Consider the following 23,238-nt stretch of genomic DNA (forward strand, 5'->3'; position numbering starts at 1 on the left):
GTCTTTTTTTAGTGATGAAAGACTCTTATTACCGCCAAATCCCCAGGCTTACCTAAGAGGCAACACCTCTCTTGCACTGACATTAGGAATGTTTTCATCTTTCAGACCTTTAAATACACTTGTCACCCAACTCCTCTGCATCCCTATGAGAGCAAAGCCTGGATTTGTCATAACAAGTCAGATACCGGTAAGTGATGAATTCCATTTGCCTTGCCCCTACAAAATAAATTGCTCGTAAACTTGTCCAGTGAAATGGAATAGTGCACAGAATACTCAAGTTTATTCCGCAGACAAAAGATAAATTAATTCTGTAACTACAAAGTGATTTTTGACTCAAGGGGAGACCCAGCTTGACTGTCCAAGCTCAAGAATATCTACTTGCTGGCCTGGAATATTTCCTTAAGGAAGTATTCTTTCATGTAATGACCTGAAGGGTTAAGAAAACAGAAACATCGTTTTTGCAGAGCTGTTGTTATAGAGGTTACCATGGAAACCATTACCGGAATGTTTAAAAGTGTTGTTTCTCGGCAAACCCACAGGAGTTTCGTTTGAGAGCCTCAGTGTTCTTTAATCCTGGCAATTAGCTGCTATGTGGTAGGTAGGCCTTAGGAGACTTGATCAGATTAGATGCTTGTCTGTAGTCATGGGTAACTATCTCACTGTTATGAGTTTTGTGAGGAACAAAATACAATACAAAAAAACATAAAAAGTACAAAGCTGTTTGAACGAATAAAACATAAATTATGTTATAAATGGTCAAAAATATAAGATACTGAACCAAAGTCCTTCAGATTACATGCTATAAACAAGCCAGAGACCACACTTTGACTGTAACATTGATCTGGATTTTCCCAGTTCCGAAGTGGATGAGCACCAAACCACCAGTAGCCAATTTCACCATCAGAATACCCTTAGCAACAAATTATAGGGTTTGGAATGAAGGTAGGCTGGAAGCTACCTTCCCACAATAGCACTACACACAAAATCAACAAGAAATAGGTAAAACTAGTCAGCTTCCTGTCTCTGTGCTATCACCATCTCCATTCATTTATTTTTCAATCCCTACAGAGCCTGTATTTCAATCCAGCAGGCACATACAGTACCTACAAACTCTGCTTATGTAAATGGGATAGTCACAGTTTAAGAGTTTTGTCCAAACATCCTAAGTCGGACAACTTTGTCCCATGCCCATGACTCACAAAGTTGGGATATATCTCCATTTATTTCTGCTCAGGTAGTATGCACATCACTTGTACTTGATCAGTTGACATGAATGGATGATGGCATCTGGATGGTTAATGGATAATGTCTAGGTCGGCAAAATGTTGACATATACAAGGTTGGCATTGACAAAAGGTCGACACAAGCAAAAGATCAATGTGGAAAAGGACAACACATGAAAAGGTCTACATGATTTTTTGTGATTTTTCTTCATTTTTTGAACTTATTCATCCTGTACCATCCAGGTGGCCTCCAATACTGAATGGTAGCATGGCGAGTGATGTGAGCCACGTGAGGGGACATAGTACACGTATTGGGGGTACACGTGCTCAGGTGTCAACATTAACACCCAAAAAGTAATGTTGAAGGTAACAAACTTAATTACACAAACTATAATGTTTACTAAATATTGAGCGGCTTCTGCTTTCAGAAATGGAGGTCCCTCCTGGTTGTATCTCAGTGATAGTTGATAGTAGTGGAGTTTGAAAATCATTGTTTTCTGGTTACTTTGCTTCAAATACATCTGGAGGGAGGTTTTCAACTCAATAAAGGCAATTACTAAAAAATGATTGATGTAACTAAATGATTTATTAATTATTTATTAATGTGACTTATATTGTGCCACAGCAGGGGCGACATTATTTACTGCTGATAGCCCTGAATAACATTGTGACAGGTCACAAATATATTTTTTAAATTGACCCCAAGGGGTTATTGGCACCTGTAGTGCATGTTGCATTACCATATTGGTATGGGTATAATATTTTTATTATTTGTTCTTGCAAGGCACTGAGTTCCTTTAGTAAGGAGTCATGATCATTTTTTTCAGTTATACCATTAAATTTGATATGTACATTATGGTATTTGGGGAACGTTTCTACACCTGTAATTTTGCGATCTAAAACTTGAAATTTGGATTTAAAATCTGAATTAAGAACCCCAAGAGTATACAGGACCAGATTTATCAAGTTTCAACAAGTGATAAAGTGGAGAGTGATATACAGCCAGCCAATCAGCTCCTATCTGTCACGTTACTGGCTGGGATTGAAAAATGACCAGTAGGAGCTGATTGGCCGGTTGTTTATCATGCTCCACTTTATCACTTTTTGAAGCTTGATACATCTGACAAATAAACTGGTATAAGTATATAATGTAAATATACATCTTAATGGGGCAGTATATTGTACATTCCTGTGTGAAGTGTCTTCCTTAGTTGAACAGTTTAGGATATTAGAGCAGTTTGTCTCTAATATCCTGTGAGGCCCCCTTGTCATTCTCTTGTCGTGATTCCCACAGGATCAAATAGAGGAATGTTATGAGATTGACGTTCTCAGGGCTGAACATACCTTGATTATGGATCAGTTAATTCCTATTTAATAGATTTGCTTATTAATGTTTACTTTTATTGCATTTTTTAATGTTTTTATTATATATTCATGATTCGTGATTTTATGACGCGACACTCGCAGGTCGGGACCCCGGCACAGTGCACCACTGGGAATGGGTGAAGAACACTGTAGGGGCTGATTACATCAATGTACCTGCCGGGGCCTGATCGCCTTTTAAGGAGGAGCGCCTGAGTGAAACCTCTGCAAAATCCAGTACAATCGGTACACTTTTTTCTTTTTGCCGGTACAGACCGTTGAAAAAAGGTATTGTACCGGCAAAATCGGTACAGTTGGAGCGTATGAATAAGCAGAGCAGCAAGGTGGACTCCCAACTGCCCCCTGCCCCCCCCCCCCCCCCCCTCCAACACTGGACACTGCTCCCCATAGTTGGGACAGCTGGAAAGCTGCAAAAAAGTCACAAAAATCTGTATTGTACCACAAAAATCAGAATAGTTGCGAAGTGTGGTGGATCTCATGATAAAGTAGTATTTGCGAATGTATGATTTTGCAGTGAAAATCTTTGCTTCTTGCCATCTCATCGGAGCAGATTAACCCTTTGAGTGCCAATATCTCTTTGATAGATGTTCAAAATATATATTAAAAATGCCAGCATCGCTCACATTTGTTATATACAGTAAATTTAAAAAAAAAAAAGTTGTGTAAAAAAGGATTATATTTCCTATATAAGGTAACCATTACAAGTCATTATGATGAATAAAAGTGTTCGCTTGGCAATTTTTACACCTATTTTTACAAATTCACTTGGCACTCATAGGGTTAAGAAAGGCTATGGCTGCAGGCGCAAGACTCTGGCACTTTGGTCGTAAACTGATAAGCAGTTAGATATGCATTGCTTGTAAAAGAGCCAAATGCAATATTAGAGGGGCAATGAAAAATATAGAAATAAAATTTGAGAGTTGGCCATTTATTGTACCACAAATTTGAAGTTCAATTGACCAATATTTTGTCTAGTATCAAGAATTTTTCATCATGAACATTTTTCAACATGAACATTCTACCAAATTTTTCAAACTCACTTAAGAGTGACTTATTATTATTATTATTATTATTATTATTATTATTATAACATTTCTATGGTACCCAAAGTGTCCGTAGCACCATACCGAGACCATTACAAAGTGACATACAAATAGTGCATTAAATATCTAACAGACATTACATGGGGGAGGGAAGATGAATCTGTTAGATTTCTATACAATTACCATACATGCACACAGGTGTGGTTTGCCAATCCCTTGGCCCAATTCAGACAGAGCATAGTGCAGGGTGAATTTAGAATTTTCTTCTCTCAGTGGGCTTAGAGTCAGAGCTGGGTTGGCCACGTAAGAGGCATTGACTGTCTCTTGTCACTTGTCAGGGGTGGGGGTGTTGACAAGTGCAGTGTGTGGTTTGGAGGTGCGGTGTGTTGTTTTGGCTGTATGCATCTTTTAACAAATATGATGGCCAAGTGAGTAATCTCTGACCTGGTCCCTGAGGTCGGTGGGGGAGGGGCCTCTAGAATAAATCATGGTTGCTTATGAGCTTAACCCTTTGAGTGCCAACGTTGCTGTGAGAGATCCTCAAAATATCCACTAAAAATGCCAGCGCTGCTCACAGCGACTGTTCTTTTTTGGGGTGCAATATTTAACTAAATTTGAATGAATTGACTTGCCTGTATATGTACTAGTTTCTGGGTTCCTGCGCATTGTCCCCGGTCTGTCTGGGCTAGCTGCTCCACTTGCCGGATGACCGATCCGGTTTGGGTTATGCAGTAAGGTAGATTTAGTGTAGCGCTCTGCCCCATGGTGCGAGGTTGGATAATGCAAAAGATAGGCAGGTAGGGGTGTACAAAAAAGCTTCACTATAACAGTGCAATAATACAATGGTTTTAAAAATGACAATGATAGGTACAAATTACACATACATACATGGAGACAATAGACAGTATTGTCAGTATTGTAGGGGAAGTGAAGAAATGGGGGGTATGTTCGGGAATGTTACGGACTTGGGGATCCCAACCGGGTATGGCCGGGTGCGGGGTCCGGTTTGGAGATGGTAAGTTACCAGTGGTCAGGGTTCGTGGTCACTTCCTAGGAGGACACCGAAAAGAAAATACACCGATCAGCCCATTAAGACTACCAGTGTGAGAGAACATCCGGGGAAGCAGCACCAGCTTGCGGGACTCACAGAACAAACGCGGAGACGAGACTGCCTGACAGCCGCGACCAGGAGAAAGTGACACCCGTGTAGCAGAGAAGGAAGCAAGCCAGGGACGGGAAGAGGTGAGTAGCCAGGGTCTGTCGGCAAGGATTCACGACGGGGGGATGCACACCAGCCAACTCCCGCTCGCGACCTCTGCCAGACACTCCACGCTCCCGACCGCGGCAATCGACTGAACAGGCAGACGGCACACAGCCAAAAACCTGAACAGTCAAGTGGGCCGGAGAAGGGGGCACACTGAGCGCCCAGACCCGAGGTGACCACGAACCCTGACCCCGGACTCCCCTGCATACACGATATCCACCACTCACCTCCGTTAACACCTGAAGACCACCGGCCAGGACCCGCCACCCACCGCATAGCACTTAGCCGCAACCCGGACCCTGTCTTATCATCACATCCCGCACATCACATCCCGCAGCACAGGCAAGCGGGACGCCACACCTGTGCCCACTGGTAACTTAACATCTCCAAACCGGACCCCGCACCCGGCCATACCCGAATATCCCCCTCATTTCCCCACTTCCCCTTTAAACCCCATTACCCTCTACGCAGGTCACTCACAGCAACGTTGGAATGTAAAGGGTTAATGGCTGTGTTTATTAAAGGGTTAATGTGCTGATGTTTATGCAGAAGAGGTGTTGATTTGTGTACGTATACTATCTGTTTGGATGCTACTGTATGGATGTATGCATGCATTCTGTGTGCTATGTTTGTGTATGTATGCTGCATGTGTGTGTGTCTCTACAATGTGTGTGTGTGTTTGCTGTGTATATGTACAGTATGTACAGTATGCTACACTATGTGTGTTTGCCTGCTATGTGTATGCATGTACAGTATGTTGAGGTGATGTATGCATCTATGCTGTGTGTGTGTTTGTCAGTATGTGTATGTATGCTAATTGGGGGTTCATGTTGACAGATATCAACACTGAAACAAATAACTCTTGTAGACCTTTTTATCTGTCAACTTTTTGGCAGTGTTGCATGCCAACTTCTTTCACATGTCGATCTTGTGCCTGTCGACCACTAATGTAAGAACTTCCGTATTTACTGTCGATCTATTTACTTTTATCCTTTGATCCACTCCCCTGTTAACATGGTCATGACAATAGCTATGTACCCAGTGCTGCAAGTTAGGCGGTACGGGGTGGGATCGTCCCGACGTTGGGATCCCGACTGCCCGGAGTCAGACAGCATGGCGAGATCCCGACTGCCCGGAGTCAGACAGCATGGCGAGTGCAAAAAAGCCCCTTGCGGGCTCGCCACGCAGCGGGCACGGTGGCTCGCTACACGAGCCACCTATTCTATTCTCCCTCTATCGGGGTCGTGGACCCCCATGAGGGAAAATAGCGGGTGGCCGTCGCTCACCCGGCTGCCGGCGTTTTGACAGTCAGGATGCCGACATCGGGTAAATGACTGTCGGGATCCCGACTGTCGGGAACCCATCTGGCACCCGTAACTATAGCCATTAGGGAATGCTAAAACTGAGGCAGGACATGCTGGGATGTGTAGTTCCACAACAGCTGGAGAGCCGTATGTTGAGCACCCCTGGCCTAACTGTACAGAGAGAGGCTCCTCAGCGGATCACCTGAGCCCATGTTACAGAGGTGACAGGAAATGGAGCCGCTCCTGTGTTACACCCATGGCTGTACAGTTCTTATGCTGCAGATACAAAATGACTTTAATGTATTTCTTCTTGTGTGTTTCAGAGCCTATTGTTGCGTCTTTATTCACGGAGATCAAGCCAGGTAAATAAACAAATATTTAATAAGAAAATTAGAGAACCTGATGGATTGTGTTCTATTGTGTGTTGCCCATATCAGTCATATAACATATCCGGCAGGTCTGTGCGCTATACAGAATTGATGTACGTACACACACTGGGTGATATAATGTACATTATCACGCATTTTGTCCCTTTAATAATATTCCTCATTATATCGCCAAGTGTGTACAGGACATAGGGGCTGAGGTATTAGATACGGCATCTTTTGGTATCTGTCAGTAGATACAGTGCAGCAGTTACGAGACACCCTAACATCCCATCTCCAATAGAACTCCCGTCTTAGTAAATTTACCCCTGAGAATTGCAAATAAGAAAACTCCATAATGTCTCATTGTGCAAAAGGAATATATTACACAGAAATAGGTCTGTTCAGTAACCAGGTGCAGTGATACACCTGCTAGACACAACCTGGAGAAGTATATAGTGGAGAGAAAGATAAAGTACCAAACAGCCAGCTCCTAACTGCCATTTGTCTATCACAGCCTGTAATGCAGGCATATCCAAATTGTGGCCCTCCAGCTGTTGTGAAACCTAATAGCAAAACTGTGGCAAGGCATGATGGGACTTGTGGTTTCATAACAGTGAATGTATGTGAGAGGCAGTGTATGTATATATGTATGTATGTATGTATGTATGTATGTGAGAGGCAGTGTATGTAGGTATATCTGTACAATACAGTATGTATCTGAGGGGCAGTGTATGTATGTATGTGAGGGGCAGTGTATGTATATATGTACAGTATGTGAGTGAGAGGCAGTGTATGTATGTATATATGTTTATCTGTACAATATGTATGTATATCTGCACAGTGGGGGAGGATTGGGGACTAAAAGTGGCCCTGGAAAATATCTGGAAGTGGCCTCATGTGGGCGGCAGCAAATCATTAATGGGCAGAGCCAGCATAACAGTAGGCGGAGCTGCATCCAGCAGTGCTGGGCCTTATATTTACTACAGTGTATAGGGAGAAGGTGATGAGGTGGGAGGAGATGGGGCAGTGGCCAGGAGCAGGCAGAGAAGAGGACAGGGAGCAGGAGAAGGTGGGGCCGCATCCAGCAACAGGGACCTGTGTGGCGCTGCTGATACATTGCCCAGCAGCGGTGGACCCAGAACAAAATGACAGGGGGGCACCATAGCAGGGAAGGGAGGGGGTTATTTGCGCATGTTCCCAAAACAGTTGGCGTTGCCTCAAAACAAGGACATGGCCTCAAAGGGAATGCCGAGGAGAGACAGTGGGTGACACTGAACAGATGATTGAGAGTGGCAGAGGGTGATGTCTTGGAAAAGCAGAGTGACAGGAGAGAGGAAAATGGGAAGATTATGCTACAGGGGAGAGGTAGATGGCGATGCGGTGGGTGATGGGGAAAGATAGAGACAAAGTTGGCTACAGGGAGAAACATAGGGAGCTAGGGAAGGTGGACGGAGGGATGGGAGTAAGAGTGGGTGAGAGGTACAGGAGACGGGGACAGTGAGAAGGGAGAGGAGCAAGTCAGTGAGGCACAGAGAGCGAGTGGAGAGTGAGATAGAGGGGAGAGAGGAGGTGAGCGGAAGAGAGAGGGGGAGATAAATGAGCAGGGAAAGAGGGGACATGGAGGGTGTGAGTGAGAGACAAAGGGCCTTATTCTAGTTCACTCTTTCTGACAAAATCCTTCTTAGATGGACAAAACCATGTGCACTGCAGGGGGGCAGATGTAACTTGTGCACAGAGTATTAGATTTGGGTGAGTTATTTTGTTTCTGTGCAGGGTAAATACTGGCTGCTTTATTTTTACACTGCAATGTAGATTTTACTTTTAAGTAAAACCCCACCCAAATCTAATTCTCTCTGCACATGTTACATCTGCCCCCCTCCAGTGCAGATGGTTTTGTCCATCTAAGAAGGATTTCGTCAGAAAGAGTGAACTAGAATAACCCCCAAAGAGAGGGGTGAGAGTAAGTGAGAGACAAAATAGGGAGGAGACAGGGAAGACAGAGAGAATGTAGAGAAAGAGAAGGTGCCTGAGAGGGGTGAGTAAGTGAGAGAGGGTGAGAGAGGTGGCAAAGGTGGGGGTAGGTGAGAGGAGGAGAGAAAGAGGGGAGAGAGAGGGTTTGGGTGTGAGGGGAAAATGAGTGACAGGGATAATAGGGGGAGGGAAAGTCAGAGAGAGGAGGGATACTGAGAAAGGGCAGAGAAAGTGAGAGGGGGTGCATGAGAGATGAAGAAAGGGGTGAGAGTAAGTGATACCCCTTTTACACCGCCGAAAAATCCGGGTCTGCGGTGGGTCAGACCCGGATCTTAGGTGGTGTAAATGGGGTCATGCTGTGTCCATTTACACGGGTCCTCTACCCAGGTCCTGACCTGGGTAGAACACGGTTACGACCCGTGTAGAGGCCGGTGTAAATGGTTGGTGCCTCAACCCGCAGCTGGTCCCTGCACGGCGTGCAGCACTGGGGAAGCTGTCTCCAGCTGCTGCGGGGAGGAGAGGGGTGTCTGTGGCTGCTGAGGGGGGTGGGGGGCGAGCTGTCAGGCTGCTGAGGGGGGAGACGGAGGGGATGCTCGCCGCGGCTACTGCTGTAACTCCCCCTGCAGCCGCAGGTCAGGACGTGGAGGCAGCGGGGTCCGGCAGTGCAGGCGGGCAGGGGGTCCATCCAGCGTATGGGAAGTCACCGGCGGGGTCCCTCCAGCATATGGGAAGTAACCGGCGAGGGAACTACCGCTGCTAGTTCCCATCCTCCGCAGGGACCCCGCGGGTTACTTCCCATACACTGAGGGACCCCTCCGGCGACTTCCTATATGCTGGATGGACCCCCTGCCTGCCTGCCCTGCACTGCCGGACCCCACTGCCTGTAGCTGGACCCCGTACTGGGGTGGTGATGTGATGATGGGCGGGGGGGGGGTGCAGGTGGGTGATGATGAGCAGGGACGGGGGGTGATGATGAGCGGGGGAGGGGTAATGATGAGCAGGGGAGTGTGATGATGATCATGGGGGGGTGATTTGATGCTTCAGGGGGGGTGATGTGATGCTTGGGGGTGATGATACTGCTAGGGGGGAGTGATGATAAGCATAGGGGGATGATGATGAGAAGGGGGGTAATGATGAGCAGGGGTAATGATGAGCAGGGGGGGTGATGTGATGCTTGGGGGTGATGATACTGCTAGGGGGGAGTGATGATGAGCATGGGGGGATGATGATGAGAAGGGGGGTAATGATGAGCAGGGGTAATGATGAGCAGGGGGGGTGATTTGATGCTTCAGGGGGGTGATGTGATGCTTGGGGGGGTGATACTGCTAAGTGGGAGATGATGTGCAGGGGGGTGATGATGTGCAGGGGGGTGATGTGGTGCTGCTGCAGGCCATTTGTAATGACATCCACAAGGAAAGGCAGGGCTGACCCAGATCCAGTGTAAATGGTGTAGACCCTGGTCCGACCCAGGTCGAATTGCTGTGTAAATGGGGTATGAAGCAGGACCCTGGAAACAACCGTGTTCAAAGACCAGGGTCCAACCAGGGTTTTTGGAGTAAAAGGGGTATTAGAGACAGAGAGAATGTAGAGAAAGAGAAGGTGCCTGAGAGGGGTGAGTAAGTGAGAGGGGGTAAGAATGGTGGAAAAGGAAAGAAGGGTGGGTGAGAGGGGGAGATAGGTTGGATGAGAGGGGAATGTGAGTGAAGGGAAGCTAGTAGGGGGAGGGGAGAGTGAGAGAATGAGAAACGGAGGAGAGGGAAAGTGTGTGAGGGGGAGAGAGTGTGACCTAGGGAAAGAGAGTGGGGGAAGCAGGGGCTGGCTGGCAACTTTCAGCCTGGGGGACAACACAAAAAATAACTTGCTACAGTACTCAATTATTTATTTATTTTATTTATTAACAATTTCTTGTAGCGCACACATATTCCACAGTGCTTTACAGAGAATATTTGAACATTCACATCAGTCCCTGCCCCAAAGGAGATTATAATCTATATTCCTTACCACATGTACATGCACACACAGACATTCTAGGGTTAATTTTTGTTGGAAGCCAATTAACCTACCTGCATATTTTTGAATTGTGGGAGGAAACTCACACAAGCACGGGGAGAATATACAAACTCTGCATAGTTAGAGCCATGGTGGGAATCGAACCCATGACCTCAGTGCTGTGAGGTAGTAATGCTAACCATTACACTATCTGTGCTGCCCCACTCATTTGTGCTTTAAGTCTGTTGACATATACTTTATAGGTAGGGCTGATGCAAGGTGTTTCAGGTCCATAGGCAAAATTTCAGCTCACTGTTGCCACCACTAAGCACACCCCAATACCATCTTTCCAGATACTTCTTCAGGATCATCCTTAATTTTGTGATAGCCAGCACACCCTAAAATCTGTAGCTCCTAGGCATCCCATAAAGCTGTAGAGCTGGCTTTGTTAGTAGGATGCATCTGTATCTCCTGCTGTTAACCTTAATGGAAACAAAGGTTAGAGCAGGAGATGGCAATACAGATGGCAATACAGGTGAGACAGTCCACAGTACAGCCTACACAGGAAGAGGACAATGCTAACATAAAACCAGTTCAGCCGACTAAAACAAGAGACAACTTGACCAAACCTTGGATATATCATAGAAACGACAACAAACCAATGACAACATACAATATATTTTTTTTAAATACTATTACTTAGAATTTTATTTCATAAATAAAAATACTGGCTGTTGGATAATAGGATACCAATAAATTAAGAAAATGATACATTGAGCTGATTTTTACAAATGACAAAATAAATAGGAACAGTGTGTGTCAAAGGCGGGACACAAAAATTTAGGACATGCCTTAGAGGGGATGAATCGTGGCCACATAATAGGCTGCGCGGTGTGTTTATATGGTTAGGGCTATAGGCTGCGTGGTGTGTGCCTGTGTGATTATTGTTATAGGCTGCAGGAGGGGTGTATGGTTCACCTGCAGGGGGGAGTATACAGTTTGGTTTGGTTTAGGGGGTGGGGGGTAGGATTAGGCTGCAGGTGGGTGGTGAATGGTTGGGCTGTGGGGGGTTGTATAGTCAGAGTTCAGCTGCGGAGTGGGGGTGTATGGTCAGAGTAAGGCTGCGGGAGTGAGAGGTGTATAGTTAGAGTTAGGCTGTGGAGTGGGGGTGTATGGTCAGAGTAAGGCTGCGGGGGTAAGAGGTGTATAGTTAGAGTTAGGCTGCGGAGTGGGGGGTGTATATTCAGAGTAAGGCTGCTGGGCTGAGAGGTGTATAGTTAGATTTAGGCTGCGGAGTGGGGGGTGTATAGTCAGAGTAAGGCTTGCGGGACTGAGAGGTGTATAGTTAGAGTTAGGCTGTGGAGTGGGGGGGTGTATAGTCAGGGTAAAGCTGCATTGGTGAGAGGTGTATAGGTAGATTTAGGCTGCGGAGTGGGGGTGCATAGTCAGAGTAAGGCTGAGGGGATGAGAGGTGTATAGTTAGATTAAGGCTGCGGAGTGGGGGTGTATAGTCAGAGTAAGGCTTGCGGGACTGAGAGGTGTATAGTTAGAGTTAGGCTGTGGAGTGGGGGGGTGTATAGTCAGGGTAAAGCTGCATTGGTGAGAGGTGTATAGGTAGATTTAGGCTGCGGAGTGGGGGTGCATAGTCAGAGTAAGGCTGAGGGGATGAGAGGTGTATAGTTAGAGTTAAGCTGCGGAGTGTGGGGTATATAGTCAGAGTAAGGCTGCGGGATGAGAGGTGTATAGTTAGAGTTAGGCTGCGAAGTGCGGTGTGTATAGTCAGAGTAAAGCTGAGGGGATGAGAGGTGTATAGTTAGAGTTAGGCTGCGGAGTGGGGGGTATATAGTCAGAGTAAGGCTGCGGGGGTGAGAGGTGTATAGTTAGAGTTAGGCTGCAGAGTGGGGGGTGTATAGTCAGAGTAAGGCTGCAGGGGTGAGAGGTGTATAGTCAGAGTAAGGCTGCGGAGTGGGGGGTATACAGTTAGAGTAAGACTGCGGGGGTGAGAGGTGTATAATCAGAGTAAGGCTGTAGAGTGGGGGTGTATAGTCAGAGTAAGGCTGAGGGGGTAAGAGGTGTATAGTTAGATTAAGGCTGCGGAGTGGGGGGTATACAGTCAGAGTAAGGCTGCGGGGGTGAGAGGTGTATAGTCAGAGTAAGGCTGTAGAGTGGGGGTGTATAGTCAGAGTAAGGCTGAGGGGGTAAGAGGTGTATAGTTAGATTAAGGCTGCGGAGTGGGGGTGTATAGTCAGAGTAAGGCTGAGGGGATGAGAGGTGTATAGTTAGAGTAAGGCTGAGGGGATGAGAGGTGTATAGTCAGAGTAAGGCTGCGGAGTGGGGGGTATACAGTCAGAGTAAGGCTGCGGGGGTGAGAGGTGTATAGTCAGAGTAATGCTGTAGAGTGGGGGTGTATAGTCAGAGTAAGGCTGAAGGGGTAAGAGGTGTATAGTTAGATTAAGGCTGCGGAGTGGGGGTGTAAAGTCAAAGTAAGGCTGAGGGGATGAGAGGTGTATAGTTAGAGTAAGGCTGAGGGGATGAGAGGTGTATAGTTAGAGTTAGGCTACGGAGTGGGGTATATAGTCAGGGTAAGGCTGCGGGGATGAGAGGTGTATAGTTAGAGTGAGGCTGCAGAGTGGGGGGTGTATAGTTAGAGTTAGGCTGCGGAGTGGGGGGAATATAGTTAGAGTAAGGCTGTAGAGTGGGGGTGTATAGTCAGAGTAAGGCTGAGGGGGTAAGAGGTGTATAGTTAGAGTAAGGCTGCAGAGTGAAGGTGTATAGTCAGAATAAGGCTGCAGAGTGGAGGTGTAAAGTCAGAGTAAGGCTGCAGAGTGGAGGTGTATAGTCAGAGTAAGGCTGCGGGGATGAGAGGTGTATAGTCAGAGTAAGTATTTGTTTGCAGTGGAGGTGTATAGTCAGAGTAAGGCTGAGGGGATGAGAGGTGTATAGTCAGAGTAAGGCTGCAGAGTGAGGGGTGTATAGTCAGAGTAAGGCTGAGGGGGTAAGAGGTGTATAGTCTGAGTAAGGCTGCGGGGGTGAGAGGTATATAGTCAGCTGATGACTGCCTATATGTTGTGCAGCTCAGCCGGCATGTGTTTCGCGCATGTAATGTTTTAATGTAATGTATGTAATGTCTCACAAATTACCAGAGCAGGTTAAGCAGGGCCGGATTAACAATGGGCCTGATGGAGCTGTAGCTCCAGGTCCACTCTTCAAATAGGCCCATTTTGTAGCTGAGGGTCAGGGCTTTTCAACAAGCCTGGCCTCACTTTGCTAGTCCCCCGGGAACCAGAGATACCTCCAAGCAAACCTGGAACGTTTTCCCCATAGGATAACATGGGACCCACTAATTCCGACCCCACCCGGTTCCAACGGCTGCCAGTTCCCCCTCCGGCATCACAGAATCTGTATTTGAGGTTGATCTCATTCGAACCCAAATCACTGGGCCTTCAATCTGATACCAGGCTGGTCCAATGGGTTAATTGGTTCCAGAGATATTGTGGGTAAACTGATTTGGTAATTGTGGAGTATCACGGCTCCCACGATGGGCATCGTACATGAAAAAATCGCATCGCATCGCATGCGATTTTTAACAGAAAAGCATCCAAATGTATTGAAATTAGTATGAAACATGTTCAATGGTCCCCAAATGTCATTTTTGAGGCTGTACCACCCCCACTATCAACGCGAACCCGAAGTGTGGCGAGCGCAGCGAGCCCGCGAGGCGCGGCGGTACGCGTCCTACGACCTTTTCATACCCCCACTATCCACAGCGGCGTGGAGTTGAGAATAGAAAGTGTGGCGAGCGCAGCGAGCCACCGAGCCCGAAGCGTGGCGAGCGGACGCGGATACCTTCACAGGTATCCGCGTCCCCTCGCGGGCTTCACAGGTGTCCGCGTCCGCTCGCCACGCTTCGGGCTCGGTGGCGGTTGCTATATATACACAGAGGTATGTCCCCGCATGAGCAGTGTCAAAATAGGCAAAAAGTGATACAGTATTTATCACTTTACTGCCAACCTCTTTGGAGCCACTGTCTTGGCAGGATAAAATAATTCCCTATTGCCGCCATACAACCATTGATAAAAGGTGTCTGAGCACTAAGATTTTTAATGATATATTTTTACTAAGCACTACTGTTACCGTTAAAATCATATAGATCAGTTGGTGTCCAGAGAAAATACATTATTATTAGTTTGGTCATTTGCATTTGGAATTAGCATTTTAGGAAAAACCTTAAGTAACACAGAGTTACCCTGAGTAACACAGAGAATCAGTGAGGGCTGTGAGACCATGATTGTATAATAGTACACTTCAGCCAAAGAAAAAACACTTGGAAAATGTTGTTACAGTAGACGCCTATGCTGTTTTATTTACTTCACAGTGATTCCACCTTTCCCGAAAACATGTTAAATGAGGGTGAAAAACACGGGCGCGAGCCACAGAGTTCTATGTGGCGCATCCAAGTCAGGTGGTTGTTTGGACGCAGGGACTACACAAATGCAGTATGCTGGCTGCAGATATTTGTTTGCATAAGCTCTCAGAGTTCAATGAGGTCATTTTCTCATCTTCCTTGTGTTTTTCTGTATGTTCCACAAACCTGTCAGCTTTAAAGAACAGTCTCTTTCTTCACATTGGAAATAGAAACACGTCCTCTGCAGGAATTTTCCACTTAATAGCTCCTGCTTTCCTAGCGGGTGCCTCTAAGCACCACCACTGCAATGCTGTATTTCTTTCCACTGCAGTTTGACATTTAGCAGCCAAGCACAAGGATGTGTATTCAGTCACCCTCTCTCTTAAAGCTGCACGCGTTCTAGCACACTCTGACCGCTATGGTGCATGGTTAAAAACAGTCCTCAGAATTAACTGTGTGTCGCTGTTACAGAGTAAGGATTTCACTGTCTACTGCATTATACTACCTATAAATGGGTAAAAAAGAAACTGACACAGAAACGTCCATCCTTGTAGTTTTTGTTTGGTTGGTTGACTTTTCCAATTTAAAATAAATCTATCTATCTATCTATCTATCTATCTATCTATCTATCTATCTATCTATCTATCTATGTAATTCCTGTGCAGCTAACAGATCTGTATAAAGTAACAAATGACTGCAGGTATATTAAATAGGTATATCATTACAACATCAGACTTAACAAAGAAGGGGACAAATTGAAAGCCGCATGGTAGGTAACTGTTACTGCTGCCGCCTAACTGTTGTTCTGCTCTCCCCAAGCTCTGTAACTTGGGACATCCCCACTTCTAAGTAAAAACACGCTCTTGATAATACGAATATCTGAAAGTGTTTACTGGCAGAATAATAATTATATGATATTATATTGCAGCAGCCGTTAGGCTGATAGCTTGAAATGAACCGCATGGTGTCAGGGTACACAGGGAAACCTTTTTTGGAAACCAAGGTTTCCCCTGTCTGCATGTAGTGGTAGATTCTCAGACAGCTAGGTCCCAGTAGGTCAGACAGACACGTTGTATTGTGTATCAAATGAAAGTAGGATTGGAGAGAGAGAGGGAGGAAGGAGGGAGGGGGCTTAGTAGACAGCGAGTGTGGGCTTCTCTAAAAAGAGAGAAAAAAAATAACAAAACAAAACAAAAAAACGATTGATGATTTGCAGGACACCTAGGGAATTTCTTTCAGTTGCATCGCTTCTACTTCTAGCTCGGAACAAGGGCTGTTAGGGAAAAATATAAGAAGGGCTGACAGATTGTGCTGATCAAAGGATCAGCGCATTGAATGCCTTGTGCTTCTCACTATTTATTAGAATAAGAGGAGGGATCCTTTGCTATTCTAATAAGGAAAGAAGGATTAAAGATCAGAAAAGCATTGGAATGTTTCGGCTGCCATTGTGAGGCAGAATGCATTTCTTTATATCTTGGGTGGACGCAATTCGCTCCATTATCCTTTGTAGCTGGGTAGCCTCTGCGCCTGGACTGTGCGGAGTTCAGGAGATGAACTACAGATGGCGCCGGCCTTATTATTGCCGCCTATGGCGATGTTTCCGACACACGCCATGGCGCATACATGTAGCGAATCGCCGTGGCGCTTCACGACGAGTGCAATATCACAGACCAACCACCAGATGTCACTTTTAAAAACCTCATTTGCGCATGCGTAAGATTTGTGCTTCAGCGCGTGCATGATGCGCAGGAATTACATGAACTTTATTATACGATGAGCACCTCTCTAATGCCGCTGGCACGAGCGTGATCCAGTCTCTTCAGCCGAGAGTGCATCATGCTGATGCGGACAGAGAGTGTCGTACATGTACGTCATGGCCGGGAGGTACTTCCCGACACATGACGTACATGTACGTCATGGCTTCTAACTGTCACTGCGTCTATAGACGCAGTGACAGTTAGGAGATGTAGCCGCACAGAGGCTAATGCGTAACATCAAACACCGTACTGTAGTTCTAAAGGTTGTACGACACGGACGCTATGCGTCTCAGTATACAGTACAGTATTGTTCTAAAGGCGGTCACAATATTGGAAACTTGGTCACAATATGGTTTTGCAGCATTACGCATGACGCTCGAGCTAACGGGACGCTCGAGCTAATGAGACGCTCGAGCTAATGAGACGCTCGAGCAGCAACGACGGTATCCGCTCCCCGTCGCTAGGCCCTGCTTTCCCCGTCAGCTCCTGACTGTTAAGCTACAGGCTGGGTGTAGAATCAGTCATGGTAGTATAGTAGTCATTACACTGTACAGTTCTTGGCTGTAGTGTAGTGGTTATCTGCATGGTGTTTCACGCCGGAGACCCGTGTTCGATTACGGCGTTAAACCTTTAATATTATAGTATCAAATTTTACAGTTTTAACTAAGATATAATTATTGACAATATACTGTGTGATTAAAATATAATTATTTATATTTACAGTATAGTATTACATTTTACAGTATATTGTATAAGTAATTTATTACAGTATATAAAAACTACTGATAAACTACTGATAAACTACTGTACCCACTACTCAGCGGCGGGCGCACAGAATGGGACGCTGTTCCGCACAGGACGCACGGCGCATAGCACGCACGGCGCATAGGACGCACGGCGCACACGCTAATGCAGTGTACTGTAGGCGCCATTATCTGTATCGCTAGTATCTGTTCAGTACAGTATGTCGGACACTGGCAGAGTCAGGAGGGCAAGGCCCTTTGGCAGAGGGGAGCTCCTCACCCTGGTGGCTTGGCGGGACAGGCTCCTGGTCTCTAATCGGGAGATTGTGGAGGCCTACCAGGGGGCCCGTCAAGCCATCAGGGTGAGGTTCCATAGAGACAGGCCAGTTAGGAGCCTCCAGAGGAGATGGTCCGACCTGGTCCGTCGGGACCCTCAACTGCTGCACTCCCTCAGGCAAAGTAAGTACTGTACATACTGTACCTGTACAATGTTGAGTGCTATTGTATACAGTATTTTTTTACTTGTTGCCATGGTGGATTTTACAGTATACTGTACCTGTATTTTTTTTTAATGTGCTGATTGCTGTACAACTGTTCAGGTAGATTTTACAGAACTTGCTATTAGAATTAGAATTTAGAATTAGGGGGTGTGTCATTCTCCACCTGAAGGGTGTGTCTACAGTACTTCCATACAGTACACTACTGTACTGTACATGGACATAATGTCGAATGTCAAAATGTCGACACCACAATGTCAAATGTGTAAAAATGTCGACATGGGTTAATGTCGACATTTCAAAAATGTCGACTGCCATAATGTTGACTGGGGTTATGTCGAATTGCTCTTTTGGGTTTTTTTTGGCCCGAAATGTCAACAGTGTCGACATGGACACTATTGACATAGTGAATCGGACCCTCGCATCGCTCGCTTCGCTCGCGATGCTTAGGGCATTTTTACACATTTGACATTGTGGTGTCGACATTTTGACATTCGACATTATGTCATTCGACATTATGACCGCATCCCGTACTGTGAAAGTGCGCCGTTGATATGGTCTGCTGCCCAGGGCCCACACAGACCATATCGACGGTGCTCTCTAGAGCCGCCAACCCCCCCTCCCTGTACCCCCCTCGGTACAGTACTGTGCTTACAGCGCCTGATGGCCTGAAGTCTCTCAGGATCCCTCCTGACCAGGTCACTCCAGCGCCGCTCTAAGGAGCGGATAGACCGCTGACGGCCAGTGTCCCTAAGGATAGCCCTGCGGGTCTTTCTGTAGGCCTTCATTTTCTCCTTGTTGCTGGAGAGAGTCCTGTCTCTCCAGCGCACAAGGTGCCTCAGCTCCCGGGTGCTGTACGGGCCCTCTCTGCGCTCCGCCATTGTACTGTACAATGCAGTGGTGCACAGCATACAGTACAATAAAGCACAGGTGACGCAAAATTTCGGCGCGGGGGTCCTAGACACATGACTTTCATCATGCGCCCAAAACTTTATTTAAAAGAGTTTGGAGATACTAAATCGCTAGGACATACTGTACTGTATAGTTTTATTAAATATCATTCTACAAAATACTGTACACACTGTATTCCAATAGAAAAAACCCTGAGGATGGCCCGCCAGCTCTGGAAGCACGTCTGGCACGGCCCGCCCCTTCGTGGATTCTTTGCTCTGCAGGAGATGTTGAAGTGTAATGACCTGTATTAGCCGACCCCCTCCACCCCTGGGGGGAGGGGAGGAGGCGCTTGACTTCATTACTCCTTGCAAGAGACAATACAGTATTGCAGCGTGTGAAATAGGGCTTTCTTAAACCAGTCACCCCCGGCAAACCTCGCACTGGACGCTTCAACTCATACTGTAACTCTTGGTCCTCGCGGAGGTTCAGTCGCATTAGCGGCTAAATCTCCCGAGTGTACTATCTAGATTCGGACGCAGATGCGCCTGAACCTCCGTGAAGTCTGGTCTGTCAGGACTCGGCTTGTGAATCCTTCAGTACACATTTAGTGGTCTACGCTAGCTTTATTGATTACTGTGCATTTATAAATAAATAAATGAATGAATGAATAAATAAATAAACATCAAAATTATCTTACAACCCCCTCCCCTCCGTAATCGAACTCGGGCCTCCTGCTTGGATTGCCGCGCAGCTAACCACTAGACTACTGCACGGTCATGTAAACCGTGGCAGGAGGAGGAGGAGCAGCAGTTGTGATGGCAAAACCAGTACCCCTGCAGCCTCTGAGACGCCCCCCTGGCGAGAACCCCGAGGACGGCACGGCCCGCCCCTTCGTGGATTCTTTGCTCTGCAGGAGATGTTGAAGTGTAATGACCTGTATTAGCCGACCCCCTCCACCCCTGGGGGGAGGGGAGGAGGCGCTTGACTTCATTACTCCTTGCAAGAGACAATACAGTATTGCAGCGTGTGAAATAGGGCTTTCTTAAACCAGTCACCCCCGGCAAACCTCGCACTGGACGCTTCAACTCATACTGTAACTCTTGGTCCTCGCGGAGGTTCAGTCGCATTAGCGGCTAAATCTCCCGAGTGTACTATCTAGATTCGGACGCAGATGCGCCTGAACCTCCGTGAAGTCTGGTCTGTCAGGACTCGGCTTGTGAATCCTTCAGTACACATTTAGTGGTCTACGCTAGCTTTATTGATTACTGTGCATTTATAAATAAATAAATGAATGAATGAATAAATAAATAAACATCAAAATTATCTTACAACCCCCTCCCCTCCGTAATCGAACTCGGGCCTCCTGCTTGGATTGCCGCGCAGCTAACCACTAGACTACTGCACGGTCATGTAAACCGTGGCAGGAGGAGGAGGAGCAGCAGTTGTGATGGCAAAACCAGTACCCCTGCAGCCTCTGAGACGCCCCCCTGGCGAGAACCCCGAGGACGGCACGGCCCGCCCCTTCGTGGATTCTTTGCTCTGCAGGAGATGTTGAAGTGTAATGACCTGTATTAGCCGACCCCCTCCACCCCTGGGGGGAGGGGAGGAGGCGCTTGACTTCATTACTCCTTGCAAGAGACAATACAGTATTGCAGCGTGTGAAATAGGGCTTTCTTAAACCAGTCACCCCCGGCAAACCTCGCACTGGACGCTTCAACTCATACTGTAACTCTTGGTCCTCGCGGAGGTTCAGTCGCATTAGCGGCTAAATCTCCCGAGTGTACTATCTAGATTCGGACGCAGATGCGCCTGAACCTCCGTGAAGTCTGGTCTGTCAGGACTCGGCTTGTGAATCCTTCAGTACACATTTAGTGGTCTACGCTAGCTTTATTGATTACTGTGCATTTATAAATAAATAAATAAATAAATAAATAAATAAATGAATGAATAAATGAATAAATAAATAAATAAATAAATAAACATCAAAATTATCTTACAACCCCCTCCCCTCCGTAATCGAACTCGGGCCTCCTGCTTGGTTTGCCGCGCAGCTAACCACTAGACTACTGCACGGTCATGTAACCCGTGGCAGGATGTGATGGCAAAACCAGTACCCCTGCAGCCTCTGAGACGCCCCCCTTGCGAGAACCCCGAGGACGGCCCGCCAGCGTCTGATACCTGTAGTTCTTTCATGGATTGTCTGAGTTTGTCCTTTCATAGATTAGTGCTGTCATGTACTGTAGTACTGTACTTTATTTTAGCGCAAGTCGATACCGTCCAACTCTGGAAAGGCAGGAGGCACTTTGACTTCAGCGCCTCCTCCATTTGCTCACTTGTACTGTATTGTACGTTCACTAGTGTCTCATTTTAATTTACTTTACTGTACTGTACTGTACTTTATCATTTCCCACGAGCACCTCATCGTGCATGAGCGTCTAATCGCGCACGAGCTTCTCATACAGTATAGTAATACGGCGAATGGAGGAATCACTCCGACTGTATCTTGATGGAGCATTAGCCACCCAGTGGTGGCAGATTGTATTACATGGCGAGCAACCATGTCGCTTGGCGGACGCCAGCGCCATAAAAATATCGATGCGCCAGAACCTCCGCCATGGCGTCCAGGCGGCAATAATAAGGCCGGCGCCATCTGTATGGCAGTTTTTTTTTTTTAATGTTAGCAAGTGTCCTCATGGGAACCTAGATACAGTAACTGTCTTTGAGCCTGATTAACCTAGGATATAAAGTTTAAATACACTGCTGGGATGCTGTTGGACTCACGCTTCATGTGGATAAAAAGGGAACTAGTGTTAAATATGCTACGTGCTGTTAGTGATCTCATGTCATAAAAATGATTATCCCTAGCAGTGAGAAGAGGATTAAGAGGCTAGATTGACATCACAAATAAGATTACCATGAGATGTGTAACATGGGGTGTCATGACCGTGCACTGCGCAAAAAGCTACCGATTTTATGTTAACGCTGACAAATAGAGATGCTGTGCTGTGTCTTCCCTTTTCTAGATTGGTTTTAGATTGGTATAGTGACATTTTGTTAATAAATCAAAAAATAAGCATAGCGTATGTTATTGCTGCACAGTTAGGTTACCTGGGCAGTTTTATCCTATTATAGCCCCTGCATCCCATAGGCCAGCAGTGTCTGCTTTCAGACAAGGCTATTAATACCTCTGTGCTTCTAAAGGATCATGGGAATCACCTAGAAAATGGTATACAGTATGTAACCCACAGACATGGTGACAGCACAGGATGAGAGGGTATCTGGATGTCTGACAGACAATATCTAAGTCAACAGTCAATAGGATGACACCAAGGGCGGGATGTATTAAAATGAAAATGTGGTAAACCCCCTGTTTTACCGCATTTTCCTATGTACTATTACCCAGCCACACCGATATTGCCGGGCAGGGTATCGCCACCTTTGGGTGGCGATACCCTATAGAAGCCTATGGGCTTCTTTTCATCACCCGCTGCCTCCGCCGGAACCCTGCCGCCTCGCCGACCCCCCCTCTCCCCCTCTCTTGGTATTACCTTCTTACAGGTCCTCCTGGACCCCGGAAGGTAAGCCCTTCCTCTCCTAGCAATGCAGCCGGATGTCTTTCCGGGAGGAGGCGCCGGGGACAGCCATGCTGAGCTGTCCTGGCTGCAGGGGAGAAGCAGGCGGCTGGGAGGTGGTGGAGACCCCCCGCAGACCACAGTACAGGTATCGCGGGGGCCTCCATCAACGCACCGCGATGCCAGCCGCATATGTTTGTACATATGTGCTGTCATCGCGGCGGGGGCCTGGTGAAGAGCGGTGATGTATATTAATACATCCCGCCCAAAAGGTCAACAAGCACAACATTGCCAAAAAAGACTGACACACCCAAAAGGCTGACTTGAAAAAGATCAACAAATGAAAAGGTTGACATGAGGTTTTTTATTTACTTTTTTCTTTTTTCAACCTCTACCTTCCACGTTGACTGAATAAAAACAGTAAAGTGGCCTGAACTTTAGGGTTACCTATTGAATACCCAACCATGTATAAGTTCCCTTAAAGCAGTGGAACACTTGCAGGGGTGCCACAGGTTGGCGGTACAGGACCAATTCAAATTATTTATGATCCATTATTTATGGACAAAACCAGTGCTGGTGGCTGCCAATCATGCCATTTAACACATACAGTAACTGAACCTAAGGATGCACATATAAACACAATCCACTTAATTTTATATATTTTGGGGGCCTATTGGTGCCGTGGAAAAATTCTGATACTCCAGGGTGCCGTGAGTCGAAAAAGATTGGGAACCCCTGCCTTAAAGTGTAATCCTTCACCAGCTCTGTTAGAAAGCTAATCTACTACGCAGTGACATAATTCCTATTCAAATGTACCCTACAGCT

The sequence above is a fragment of the Crinia signifera genome, chromosome 3, assembly GCF_055691185.1.
Source record: "Crinia signifera chromosome 3, ASM5569118v1, whole genome shotgun sequence".
Classification (NCBI taxonomy): domain Eukaryota; kingdom Metazoa; phylum Chordata; class Amphibia; order Anura; family Myobatrachidae; genus Crinia; species Crinia signifera.